Source organism: Anthonomus grandis, chromosome 10, assembly GCF_022605725.1.
Source record: "Anthonomus grandis grandis chromosome 10, icAntGran1.3, whole genome shotgun sequence".
Taxonomy (NCBI): domain Eukaryota; kingdom Metazoa; phylum Arthropoda; class Insecta; order Coleoptera; family Curculionidae; genus Anthonomus; species Anthonomus grandis.
Window position 1 is genome coordinate 16,397,324 of NC_065555.1, and position 13,631 is coordinate 16,410,954.

Here is a 13,631-nt window from a genome sequence, read left to right on the forward strand (position 1 = left end):
ATACGTAGTAGACATGGGCACCGCTAGATGCCGCCAGTCTGTTGAACATAAATGTAAAATTAATATTTTCTAGAAATCCGTCCCTGTATGGACTCTGGGCCGCCGTTCAAGGTCATTTTATGAAACAATCGATAGTGCAAACCCTGCCGCCGTTCGTGACGTCAGGCAAACAACAAGTTTTTCGCGACAAAACATCACAGCGGTTGGTTAGTATTAAACGTGTTTATCAATTCCGTGTGGTATTTTCCTTTTCGTGCGGTGCTTTTCCTAGAAAAAGAAAAACGCGGTTTTATTGATGTTTTGGTTGCCATTTTGCTGAAAACATTAAAGTCGTGCCGTGATTGGCCGGAACGATAGCCAGCCGAGGTTATTGGCTGAATGTTGAACATCATTTGACAATAGTTGACATATTCCATGTGACCTTACAGCTATTTCCGCCAAGAGGCTCTCTATATTTTGTTGGTTTTTCCAGTGTTATTGCAGTTTTTAATCTCTTTTCAGTGTTTTAAAGTGTTTCGTAACTTTACCGTATATAGTGGGACAGTTATCGTTTAGTGACACTCACGTTATAAGGAGTTATCGGACATTTATTGCAGACTCATTATGGTGTCCTAACCAGACATTATAACCTATTTTTAAACAAGATATTCGACAAATCTCAAGGTTCCAAGTAAGTTATTTTACGCTTCCTTGTTCAGAGTGGCTAATTAAAAGCGCGAGCCATATCCTGGGCAAATCATTTTTCCGATATTTATTTCTGTTTGTGTGTTTACGTCAGAACGAAAACGTCCGTTTTCTCTTTATTCACCTTCTGGGAACTATCATCGATTTTCGCGTGTTTGTAAACAAAAACAACGTTGGCATTTCGTTTGTTTTGCTGCTATTCCATGTTAGTATGGTGGGGTCCCGCATGACAACGTCGTGGGACACGTGGAGAAGTAAATTGGTTTGTTTATGTTTATGCACTTTGCAAATTCATGGTTTATTATGACTGCACTCCGAGCAATTTACCCGTGTTGTTTTTTTATATTTTTTCGCTAACCTGTTATCGTGTTTTTGCGATTAGAATAAATTACATTAATAATAAATTATGTTGATTGTTACACTAGAGTTTTCGATTTTTACATGCACTTTCAGTAGCCCTGAAAATGTAAAATTTATGGGTGTTATTAATCCAGTACTAGAGTTTTTATTTGTGAGGCCAAAAATGTTAAATTCAAATCCGGTGGCAGTAAATAAATATTTTAATTTTAATATATGGGGCGTTTACCAATTTTTATTATAAAAACAATATTAATCAAATAAATCAAATACTAGTCTTAGTGATAATTACTTACATTATATATTTAAAAACCATGATACTTAAATTATTTGTTGATTATGTTGATAAATATGTTGATACATGTAGTCAAGTGTAAGATGACATAACATACGTACCTGGAAAAAATAAATGTGTTGAGCAACCAATTTCCTAATTATGTTATTTTATTTATTTAGATATTTTGATTATTAAAAGATTTAAACATTTATAACTAGTTAAATTATTATTTAATAGATATTTATTATATTTGGAATATTATTATGCATTGTGTCTGTCACCCACTAGCGCAATATAAATGTGCTATTAACTGCTTAAACAGATAGTAAAATTGGATATTTGGAAAGGTAGAGTTTCATACTATAAATAGTACAGAAAAATGTAGTTTGCAACATTCAAATCTGTAACTGGCTCAAACACTCCACAATACAAAAAGATTGCTCTGTGACTCAATCACTCCACAATAAGCAACTTGTTGGTAAATAAATCTACGTTATATGGCCATTTTAGGTAAAAGGAAAAAGATGATATGCAGCTCTAGCACTCTGCTTTTATTAAATAAATTATCTGTAAATATTTTATGTAGATTAAACAGGTATTAAATGTTTTATGTCAAATATTATTATTATCTTGTAAAACACATACGAATGAAATGTCATTGAATGTTAAGAAATGTGGGTTTATGAGGTTTACTCGTTTAAGGGTCTCCCCTCCTTGTCAATATGTTATTGATGGTATCCCCTTGAAGGAGCTTGACTCAGTCAAGGATTTGGGTGTCTTTCTGGACCCGAGTCTTACTTTCTCCCACCACTTTGAAAATACTGTAAATAGAGCTAATAAACTGCTTGGTTTTATCAAAAGATCTTGCAAAGACTTTACTAATGTGTCAGCATTGAAGACACTATATATTTGCCTGGTGAGATCTCTTCTCGAATTCTCCAATATTGTTTGGTCACCTCATTTTCTGATTCACATTGAGAGGCTTGACAATATCCAGCACAAGTTTATCAGGTTTGCCAGATATACTCTTATGAAGTCAGGCCTGGATCTTACCTGTTCAGAGACCATGTCCTACCTGAGCATAAACTCCTTATCAAGTAGAAGGCAGTTCTTTGATGTTTGCTTTGCGTTTAAGGTTCTGAATGGTATTGTTAGAAGTCCGGAATGTCTGTGCCTTTTCTCTTTGCATGTATCTTCTTACACAACACGAGGTCAGGCGCTTCTCCACATTCCCTTTTGCAGAACATCCTATCTACTAAACAGTCCTATAAATAGAATAGCTTCTACAGTGAATAGATTTGCAAAAGATCTTGATTTTTTCAGTACATCTTTAAATAAATTTAAGTCGTCAGCTAGGGCAACTATCTTGGGATAGTGCCCTACTCCCACTCTTTGGATTATGTTTAGTACAGTATTGTTTATTAGTATTATAGTTTTTACTTAAGACTACTGTTAATTATTAATAAGTACTTGAAATGTTATATACATTGATGAATAAATAAATAAATAAATATATTTCAATTAAAATGTTGAAATGTAAATAGCAAAAACAATAAAAAAATAGGAAATAAAAAATGATGGAAATTGGATATGCTTGGTGAGAAAACTCACCAGTATAAAAATAATCCAAAATAAGGCACAAGCACTTAAAACAAATAATATTCACGCACGCTACTTTCACTTCAAAAGTCGAATACGTTTTAAAAAGATCTTTTAAGCAAAGTTTGGATCTCAGGGCTCTTAGACTGGATGTTTATGAGACGAACCTCAAGTATCGAATTACTCTTGTATGGCTTGTTCATAAATTCTTTCTTAATCTTAATAGTTATGGCGGCCTTAAAAGAAATGGGACGAAGTGTTTAGTCTAGTTTAATATTTTTTAAAGGAAAAAAAAACTACATCTTACATATTTAAATAGATTTCTAAAAAATAAATGGATTTTCAAGGAAATGAATTAATCCTTTGACAACAATAGGGTGAACACACTCTGACAGTTTTGTCAAATCTTAACTTTAAAATTCTATAAAATAGTTATTTTTCTACTACCGTGCGTAAAGTGCTCACTTTACACACTTCGCAGGGTGTGCAAAGGTTTCAGTTTTTATGCACTAGTGCCCAAAAAGTAATTTGACATTTATGTGACATTTCATTTATAATTTGTCAACAAATGTTTTGACGTTTTTTACTGTAAAGTCGTTTAAGTGCCTAAAATAATTTGATATTTTTGATTTTTTTAATGTTTTCTTCGATAGTAGAAAAAATTTTGTAATTATTTATTTATTTATTTATTTATTTATGATTCTCTTCACAACCACTGAGCAGACAGTAATTACATGTAAAGGCAGCAACAAAAATTAAATTAAAACCTTAAAATACTACAAAATACAATGAAAAACAAAATTAAAATAAATAAAAATATAACATGGTTTGTAATAAAAAAATATATAGGCGGATACCACTGTATCTATAAATCTATATTATACCTATATCTATTTTTAAGGGTCAGCCTTAGATCTGCAGAAGACATATTAAATAAATCCACATGAACTTGATTAAGGAACTGGTTCGTAATTGCCATCACATTATTCATTGGAGACACACTATCAGAAATAACACAAAATAAATTGTGTGGATTCCGAAGCCTTAAATTGACTTTTGGTGCATTTATTTTGATGAAGTTTTTAAGATCACAGTTACAATATTTAATGTTATTTATAATAAAGAACAAATATATCACCTCTTGTTGTTTTCTCCTATCCAAAAGAGATTCCATCATAAAAGTCTTAAGCATACTATATGAGATCATATTTTATTTTTTTATTTATTTTTTATTTTATTTATTTTCTTAAGGATACAAACAGGTAAACCCACTACAGTATCCACTCATAAATATAGAAGCAAATATAAACTTGCAAACACTAAAGTTAAATACACTTAACAATTGCTAAACCAGAAAAAGACTATTAAATTTTAAATACTAATTCCTACACAAAAGACAAAGTCTGGGACACGAATTATAGTAGCTCTGTCTTCAATACACCTCTCAGGTTTTTGTTATTATGTTATTATAAAAATTTGATAATCTCATCATTCTACACAGTGGAGATGACTGACAACTGTTAGTATTTCTGAAAGGTAAATTAAAAAGATCTTAACTGCCGTGATGGAACATTAAACCTCAACCCCTGCATCAGACATGGACAATCCACTTTATTATTCAACAGTTTATGCAAAAATAAAAGGTCTGAAATTTTTCTTCTGTTGTCAAGAGTAAGTATACCAAAATGTTTTCTTATATCACCTAAGTCATTAGTGACAATATTTAAATTATCCCTATAATAAAGACACTTTAAAAATTTATTCTGCACAGATTCAGAGGATTTCAAAATTTTAGCCTGCCTATTAATAAACCCTAACATTTTATACGCACTTAGCACTAAGGTATTAATATGTTTATCAAAAAGTAACTTCTCGTCAAAAATGATTCCCAAATCCTTCACATCTTGAGCCCTTTTAAGATCAACATTATTTATATTATAATTAAATCGGATTTTTAATTTATTTTTAGTAAATGAAATAAACTGAAATTTTTCAATATTTAAAAAAAGGCAATTGATCCGACAGTATTCAACAAGGCTTTCTATATCCTCTTGCAGGAGCTGGCAGTCTTCGTGTGATTTTATAGGTCTATAGGATTTAAGATCATCTGCATAAAGCAAAAAATCCGAGTGTTTAAAACATTTAAATATATCATTTATAAATATTATGAAAAAAAGGGGGCCCAAATGAGATCCTTGGGGCACCCCCGACGTTACATTAACTATTTCGGAGTTTACGCCGTTTATGCAGACTGTGAACCTTCGATTTGAGAGGTAAGATTCAACCCATTTTAAAAGATAGGATATTAATTGATTTGCCGGTTTATATATCCATATAAGGATATTCATTGTGCTTTCTAACCTAGAGATACCTGGCAAATCTTTTTTGAACTTTTTCAATTTGATCAATATGTGTTATTGTTATAGGCATCCAGATATGTGAAGCATATTCCAGGTGCGGTCTCACCAAGGCATTATAACTGATTTGTGCGAAACTACCGTCAATGTGCTGGCTGTTAGTAAATTTGGGAAGCCGAATCGTAACGGGCGTCAGGCTGTTAGGGTGATCCTTGGTAGTACAGGCAATGTTAGGCTTGTTTTGAAGAACAAATTGAAGACTGTCGGTAAATTCTTCATCGAGACGGACATATGACGCCTCGGCAGCGCAATGAGCTTAAGGCAGCCAAATCGGAGTTAAAGCGACGCAAAGAGGAAGGAGAAAATAATATTTATATAAGATACATCAATGGTTCCCCCAAAATTGTAGCAAAAAACTAGACTCGCCTTTATTTTCACATGCTAGTGATGCCTACTTAACTTGTTTTTATCAAAATGTTCGTGGTCTTAACACTAAAACCGAGACTTTTTTTCTTGCCGCCATTGCTCAGGATTTTCACACCATATGCATCACCGAGACATGGTTGAGGCCATGAGTGGTGAAATATTTCCAAAGACTTATGATGTTTACCGGTCGGACCAAAAATTTGAATCCATTATTGCCACACGTGGTGGCGGAGTTCTCTATGGAGTTTCTAAAAATATTGTGTCTGAAAAAATTAGTTTTTCTCATTTTTGCAACAGTATTGCGCCCTCTATCGATGTTGTTGGCTGTAAATTTACTATTAGGTTACAGATATTTTACATGATTGTTTTGTACATCCCACCATCTATCACATCTGTAATTTTCGAGCAATTTCTGGATCAGTTTACACTCATAATATCAAAGCTAAACCATAATGTAATAATAGTGGGCGATTTTAACGTGTCTGATTTCTCTATTAACTCACCTACAGGTAATCATGTTAGTCAAAAGTCTATTGCTGTGAATAATTTTGCTAACACTTTTAATCTTGTTCAGTGTAATCACATCCTAAACTATAATAACAGACTATTGGATCTTGTTTTATCTAACTTCACCTGTACTGTTTCGCTTAGTGACATGCCTTTTGTCTTGGAGGATTTGCATCACCCTGCACTGGAAATTGATTTTACTGTCTCAGGCCAACGTGTCCATAATTTTCAGCTTAATAAAAACTTATCTCATTCTTTTAATTTTAGAAAGGCCAACTTCCATCTCCTTTATGGGTCAATCCTTGAAGCTGACTGGTCTACTGTGTATTTATCCTCTAACGTTAATGATGCATGTGGAGCCCTATATGATATATTGAATGGCATATTTGCCGCTCACATTCCTGTTAAGCAGCAACGTAAAATAAGATTTCCAAATTATTATTCTCGAGATTTGATTAAGAACATTTATAGGAAAGAAAAGGCTTTCAAGGACTTTAAAATGTACAATTCTCCATTCTTTCAAAGTAAATTCCATTCTCTTAGACGCCTTATCAAAGTACAAATATGCAATGAATATAAGTTGTATATATCAAACACCGAAAGGAATATTTCTTTGGACCCATCTAGCTTTCGAAATTTTATTGGTTCTAAGAAGGCTGGCACCAGGATTCCTGGTATGATGAGGCTACCCGATGACGTGGTAATTAAAGACCCACAAGACAAAGTTGATGCTTTTGCACTGTTCTTTGGTGAGGCATTTATACAATCAAATTTCATTAACCATTCGTCGACGTCTGATAATGTGCCCCACTTTGACATTTCCAACGTTTGTGCTTCCCAGATTATTTTGGCTAGTAAAAAACTCAAAAATAAGTTAAGATCTGGTGTAGACGGTGTGCCTAGCTTCTTGGTCAAAGATTGCATTGGTGTCCTGGCTGATCCGCTGACCTACATTTTCAACTTAATACTGTCAACAGAACAAATTCCTGAAATTTGGAAGACTGCTAAAATAATACCTATTTTAAAAGCTGGGGACTCTGATCAAATCGTGAACTGCAGGTCAATCTCATTACTCTGTAACTTCTCAAAAATTTTCGAAATTATCCTGAGTCGGTCACTATTTAGTCACGCAAAAGAGCTCATCTCTGTAGACCAGCATGGATTTTTTAGCGGGCGATCTTGTGTTACTAACTTATCCTGTCTGTCTAGCCACATCTGTGAATCACTTGATGTTAATACTCAAGTCGATGTTATTTATACCGACTTCCAAAAAGCCTTTGATCGGATAGATCACTATATTTTGCTGCATAAATTAACTCAGTATGGTTTTTCAGGAAGATTATTTAATTTATTTCATTCCTACTTGATTGGTAGATCTCAATATGTTGAATATGAGGGCTTTAAATCGAAACTTTTTAACGTAACGTCGGTTGTGCCACAGGGCTCGAACCTGGGTCCGTTCCTGTTTAGTTTTTTTATAAATGACTTGATTGAGTCCCTCACTTGTCATAGGCTGGCTTTTGCCAATGATTTGAAGCTATATTTAAATGTATATGGTTTGGAGGATTGTGTTTTTCTTCAGAACTGTCTAAATACATTGGAGGTATGGTGCGCTGTTAACAGGTTAGGCTTGAATGTGGCTAAATGTAGTGTGGTCAGTTACTCTACATCAAAAACACCCTTAAATTTTAATTACTTTATTAATGATACTATTTTGAGTAGATTAGAGCAAATTACTGATCTTGGTATCACCTTTGACTCTGAATTTACATTCATTTCACACTTCAACAACATAGTCAAGAAGGCTTGGGTTCATAATTAGAAGTTCTCAGAGTTTTACTTTGGAATCTACATTAAGACTGCTTTTCTGTTGCTTTGTGAGATCAAAACTGGAGTTTGGCTGCATTATATGGAACCCGCTCTATCAGAATCATGTTGGTCTCCTTGAATCTGTTCAGCATAGATTTGCTAAGTTTTTGGCCTTCAGGCAGGATGGCATATATCCGGTAAGAGGGTTTGATCATCGGCAGCTATTGGAAGCTATTGGAACGCTTCAATCTACATCCATTACATCTCAGAAGAATGATCTTCTCTGTAAAATTCCTGCATGGGTTACTGAATGGATTCATTGATAGTCCTGTACTTCTTTCTGGTGTACGTTTCATGGTGCCTAGGCTTAATGCTAGACATCCCCTAACATTCTTTCTGCCAAGGCCTCATACTAACATCCTGTTGAAATCGCCACTATATACAATATGCGCTATATTTAATCGGATCTATCACATGTGCGATATAAATTTCTCTCCGGTTCATGTGATTGTCGATATCTTGGTGGATCATTACTCTTGGGATTAAGACCCATGTGTTTAAGTTATAGTTATATTGCAGTTAATTTAATTTAATTTTGTTGAATATGTGATTATCTTGTTAAACTTTTATAATTGGGTTTTTATATCATATTAATAGTTATTTGTTCTAATTTTTTGGATAACTTTTGAGATTGTGACTTACTTTACTTTTTTTCTTTTCTTTTCATTCTTTTAGGTTTGTGTGTGTTTTTTTTTAACTATATTTTTCATTGTTTTGCAACTGTTTCCTGTTATTGGGCAAGTTGCCTGTTGGAAATAAAGGCTTATTATTATATTATTATTTCTTGGATATTATCAAAACCATTACTTTCCAGAAGTTCAATCAGATATTCCAAAGTTTCTCGTATAGGAATGCTTGGGAACAAAGAAGATACATTGAAAGAAACAAGAATTTCATTTTCACTTAGAATTAAATTATTGACTTTTCAAATAAACTGTTGGTTGTTTTTGACTGAAAAACATTTATAAGGTAATTTTAATGTCTCAAACTGCTTTACTAAAAACTTTGAAATGTTGTGAGTTGGAGATCCTATAGTGGAGACAATTGGTCTCATATTATTGCCAGGTTTATGGATTTTTGGTAAACATGTCAAGAGTAAAAATAAAGAGTTTTGGTTAGTGGTAAAACTGTCTCCTAATTTAATTTTCAATTATCTTTGTTCAAACCTACATACAGTTGTAGATTGCAAAGAACTTAGTGCAGGTATCTCAGATCACAAGGAAATCATTGCATCTGTAGCCTTAGCTTCTTGTATTTCCTCTAAAAGGGATAAACATAGATATGGTAGATTATTTTCTTGCAGAAACTATCAAATTTGAACTATTATGCAATCAGTATAACTGGAACAATATCTTAGACTATCCTAACCCAATGGAAGCCTTCCACTTGTTACTTTTAAGGATTTTTAATAGGGCTTTTACTTCAGTTCATATAAAAAAGAATAAGAAAAAGAAATCTTGGTACATAAAGGGAATAAAAGTTGCTGCCAAAAATATGGGATTTTTACATTACATGAGAAAATTTTCATTACATAATTATTACTTTATGAATTACTACAATAACTACAGGAAAATTTACAGATCTACTCTGAAAGCAATACAGCTATACAATTCTCAAAGGTTGAAGTGGTCAATTGTGATATAATAATAATAATAATATAATAATAAGCTTTATTTCCAACAGGTTACATATACCCAGTTACAGGAAAATCAATTAAATATCCTAAATGTACAAGTACGAATGCATGAACTGTATTAGATTCATGCAACTAAACTATAAAAGAATTGCTATATAATAAAAAAAAATAATTAGTGAGTTTGAGAAAATAAATAATAAAAAATCAACACTAAATTAGGATAAGAATCAAGAATTAATTTAAATCAAAAGAGCAGAAAAAAAAATGAGTAAACAAATGTATTCAAACTAAAAACTAAATAACCTAGCCTCCCCCACCGGCCATACGCAGGTGACTCAAAATAAGTGCCAAATTGTCATGGTGAATGTCATAAGAATCAGCAATAGTGTTAAAGTTTTGACACATAAAGTGAATAGGACTCTGGTACAGAATGTTGGACCTGGCTGTGTCCAAGTTAAAAGCTGGACACTGTCTAGATCCTGGGCATGGTATATGAAAGCAAATCCTTTGCAAAAGGGATGGGCAGTCAATTTTATAGTTAAGTAAATTAAACAAGAATTTCACCGAATGCATTTCTCTCCTCTTCGCAAGTGACCGTATATCTAGAGAGCAGCAGGTTATGGTCAAAACCCCTTGAAGGATAGACTCCATCATCCTTAAATGCCAAACATTTAAGGAATCGCCGTTGGACTGATTCTAATAGGTGAATGTGCTGGTTGTAAATGGGAGACCAAATGAGGGAGCTGTAGTCCAGCCTGGATCTAACAAATGCATAGTAGAGAGTTTTGGCAGTGGCACAGTGTTTGAAAAAAGTTTGCAATTTCTAATAATAATGCCCAGCATGCCAGTAGCTTTAGAAACAGTATCTTCAATGTGAGGGATAAAAGGAAATTTTTGGTCAAAGGTGACTCCAAGATCCTTAAAACAGGTAGACCTTGCCAGAGACTCTCCATTAACTGAGTAATTAAAGACAACTGGACTTTTGACTCGAAAGTAGCTGGCCACATTACACTTGGAAACATTAAGGTTAAGCCGGTTCAAAGCGCACCAATGGTGTACAGTATTGATGTTCTCTTGCAGTTGACCACAATCTGCTATAGAGTCAATCCTATGGAAAAGCTTTAGGTCATAAGCATATGCTAACCGAGGGCAATTGAGGGTGGAGATCGAGTCATTAGCGAAAACGTTAAAGAGAAGGGGGCCCAAGTTAGAGCCCTGAGGAACTCCAGAGGTGGGTGAAAAACAATCAGATCTAAAGCCTTCAACCACTACAAACTGAGAGCGGTCAACTAAATAGGAGTTAAGGAGCTTTATCAAGCGATCGGAGAATCCAAACTGGCGTTCAAGCTTATTTAATAGGATGAAGTGGTCAATCTGGTCAAAAGCCTTTTGAAAGCCTATGTAGATAACATCGATTTGACCTCTATCATTAAGTGCTTCGCACACAAACTGAGAGAAGAATGCTAGGTTTGTAGTACATGAGCAGCCAGAAACAAAGCCATGTTGATCGTTGGCCAGCATGGACTTAACCTTGGGAAAAATTAATTTATAAAGAGCCAACTCGAATAGCTTTGAGAAATTGCACAGAATGGATATAGGGCGGTAATTCTCAATTGTTCCAGCATCGCCCTTTTTAAATTTAAAGATAGGGCAAACTTTGGCTTGCTTCCAGATATTGGGAAAAATACCTGTGTTAAGGATCATCAGATTAAAAATGTGGAGCAGAGGGTCTGTAAGTGCAACAGAGCAGTCCTTTCTAATTCCTAAAAAACCAGGAATTAGAAATTAGATCTGGGCCAGAGGTCATTTTGCTTTTCAGACACTTGCTCGCAATTATAATGTCGGTAGCCGCGAGCGCGACGACGTCTATGCAAGTTAAGGGAGGATCAGAGACGACAGGATGATCGCTGGGAAGTGAGTTCGTGTATACACTCCTGAAATAAACTCCAAAAGCGGACACAATGCTGGGGGATTTGAGACTGATTACGTTTGCTTCGATTCGAATAAAAGACCAAAATTCACTCGGATCGGAGGTTATTTTGTTCTTAATACTATGGATGTACATTTTGTAGGCCTGTGCAGTTAGAGCTTTAATTGTCTTGCGCAGAGATCTAAATATCTCTAGATGATGATTAGACTTGGAATTTGGAAATCTTAAAATCACGAAATGCTCTTTCCTTTTTATATATATGACGAAGTGATATGCAGTGTCTGGAGGAATCGTGTAATTCCAATAGTCTCAAATCAAATCAAAATATGCTTTATTGTCATAAGAGATAATCTTGTCGACAAAGCTGTATGGGAAGAATGGCATTACCATACATAGATACAAACAAAAAAAAAACACATATACAATACACAAATCATACATAAGTATAAAATAGCAACTAAAATAATGCTCAAAAAAGAAAATCTCATACAGCAAAACTTAAGTACTACATACACATTTCTGACAGGGCACAGACAAATATTCGTCAGAAAATATAAAATATATAATGTCATATGTTAAAATCTATCTAAAAAGAAGTCATTTACTTCATAGTAGCCTCCTGCAACCAACAATTTTTTACCCTTTTCCTAAAGACTCTATTACTTTGCACTTCCTTAATATCATTAAATTTTACATATTATTAAATTTTTATACTTCATGCACTAACATGTATTTACGCATTTAGGTGCATGTCAAAGTATGACTATTAATAACTAGTAAGAATTGGTAAATTAATTATTATTGTAACAAAACATCAGTCTCTTATGCTGGTGGCACAGTGGCAGTTTTTTTCTGGAGAAACTTTGGACTTGGTAATATATTAAAAATCTCATTATATAGCAGTATATCTTATGGTAGCAAACCAACTGAATTTGATACTATTTAACAGCTTAGCAGCAGTTAGGAATTATGTGAATGTTAGATTAAAAAAATGCTTTATTTTTAATAATACATAATAATACATAATAAGCTATATTTAGAAGTAAATACCTTCAGTAAACATGATAAAAATTTAGTTAAATTTGTTTCCTTTCATATCTTGTAATTTTATACTATTTTTATTAGCATTGTAGTTTTTTATTGACAATTTGTATACATTGTTATGATGTTGATGGTAATAAACAATTTGATTTGAATATCTATGCCTTCCATTACCTCATAAAAGATTATTTTTTACACGTCAATGTATCCACTCCCACATGTAAAGTTGGTTACAGTTGACGTCGAGAGATAGAGAGCAACTCCCAAACGTAGATACACCATATCTCATATATTTATTTATTGAATCACAGCATCAACAGCCATAGATGCCAATTATTACAGATACCACCTATAATATGTACTTACTACTCTAAAATGTAATCCAAATATAATATTAGCATATAAATGTACAATGCACCCAATAAAAATTTTAAAATATTTCTTATAATCTATAATATCTATAATTAAGTATTTACAACTACCCACATTTAAAAAAAAAAATATATATACATATTTATATCATGACATATCAGGCCTGAGATTGAGAAGCAAAAATTCTAATGTCAACAATTTCTGTAAAATGTCTTAAATCTGTAATAGCAATATCAAGGTCAGAGGCATAAATATTAAAATAATCACACATTCATTATATAGGTGAGTTCTGTATATATTTGTTATAGGACATTCAAGATAAAAAAATTTTCTTTGTCTGGTATTACCAACATTAATGGCAGCATTGCCATAATTTGAGAAGCATCAATCTTATTTGTCAAACTTTTATAAATGTACACTAGGGATGTTCTAATGCGCCGATTTTCTAGTGATGATCTGTTAAATATTTTCAGAAGTAAATTATGGATAACCATAATTTGCTTCTGAAAATTGTTTGGGATAATATCCAAATCTCTTAAAAAACACATATTTTAAAAATTTGCGGTGTACAAGCTC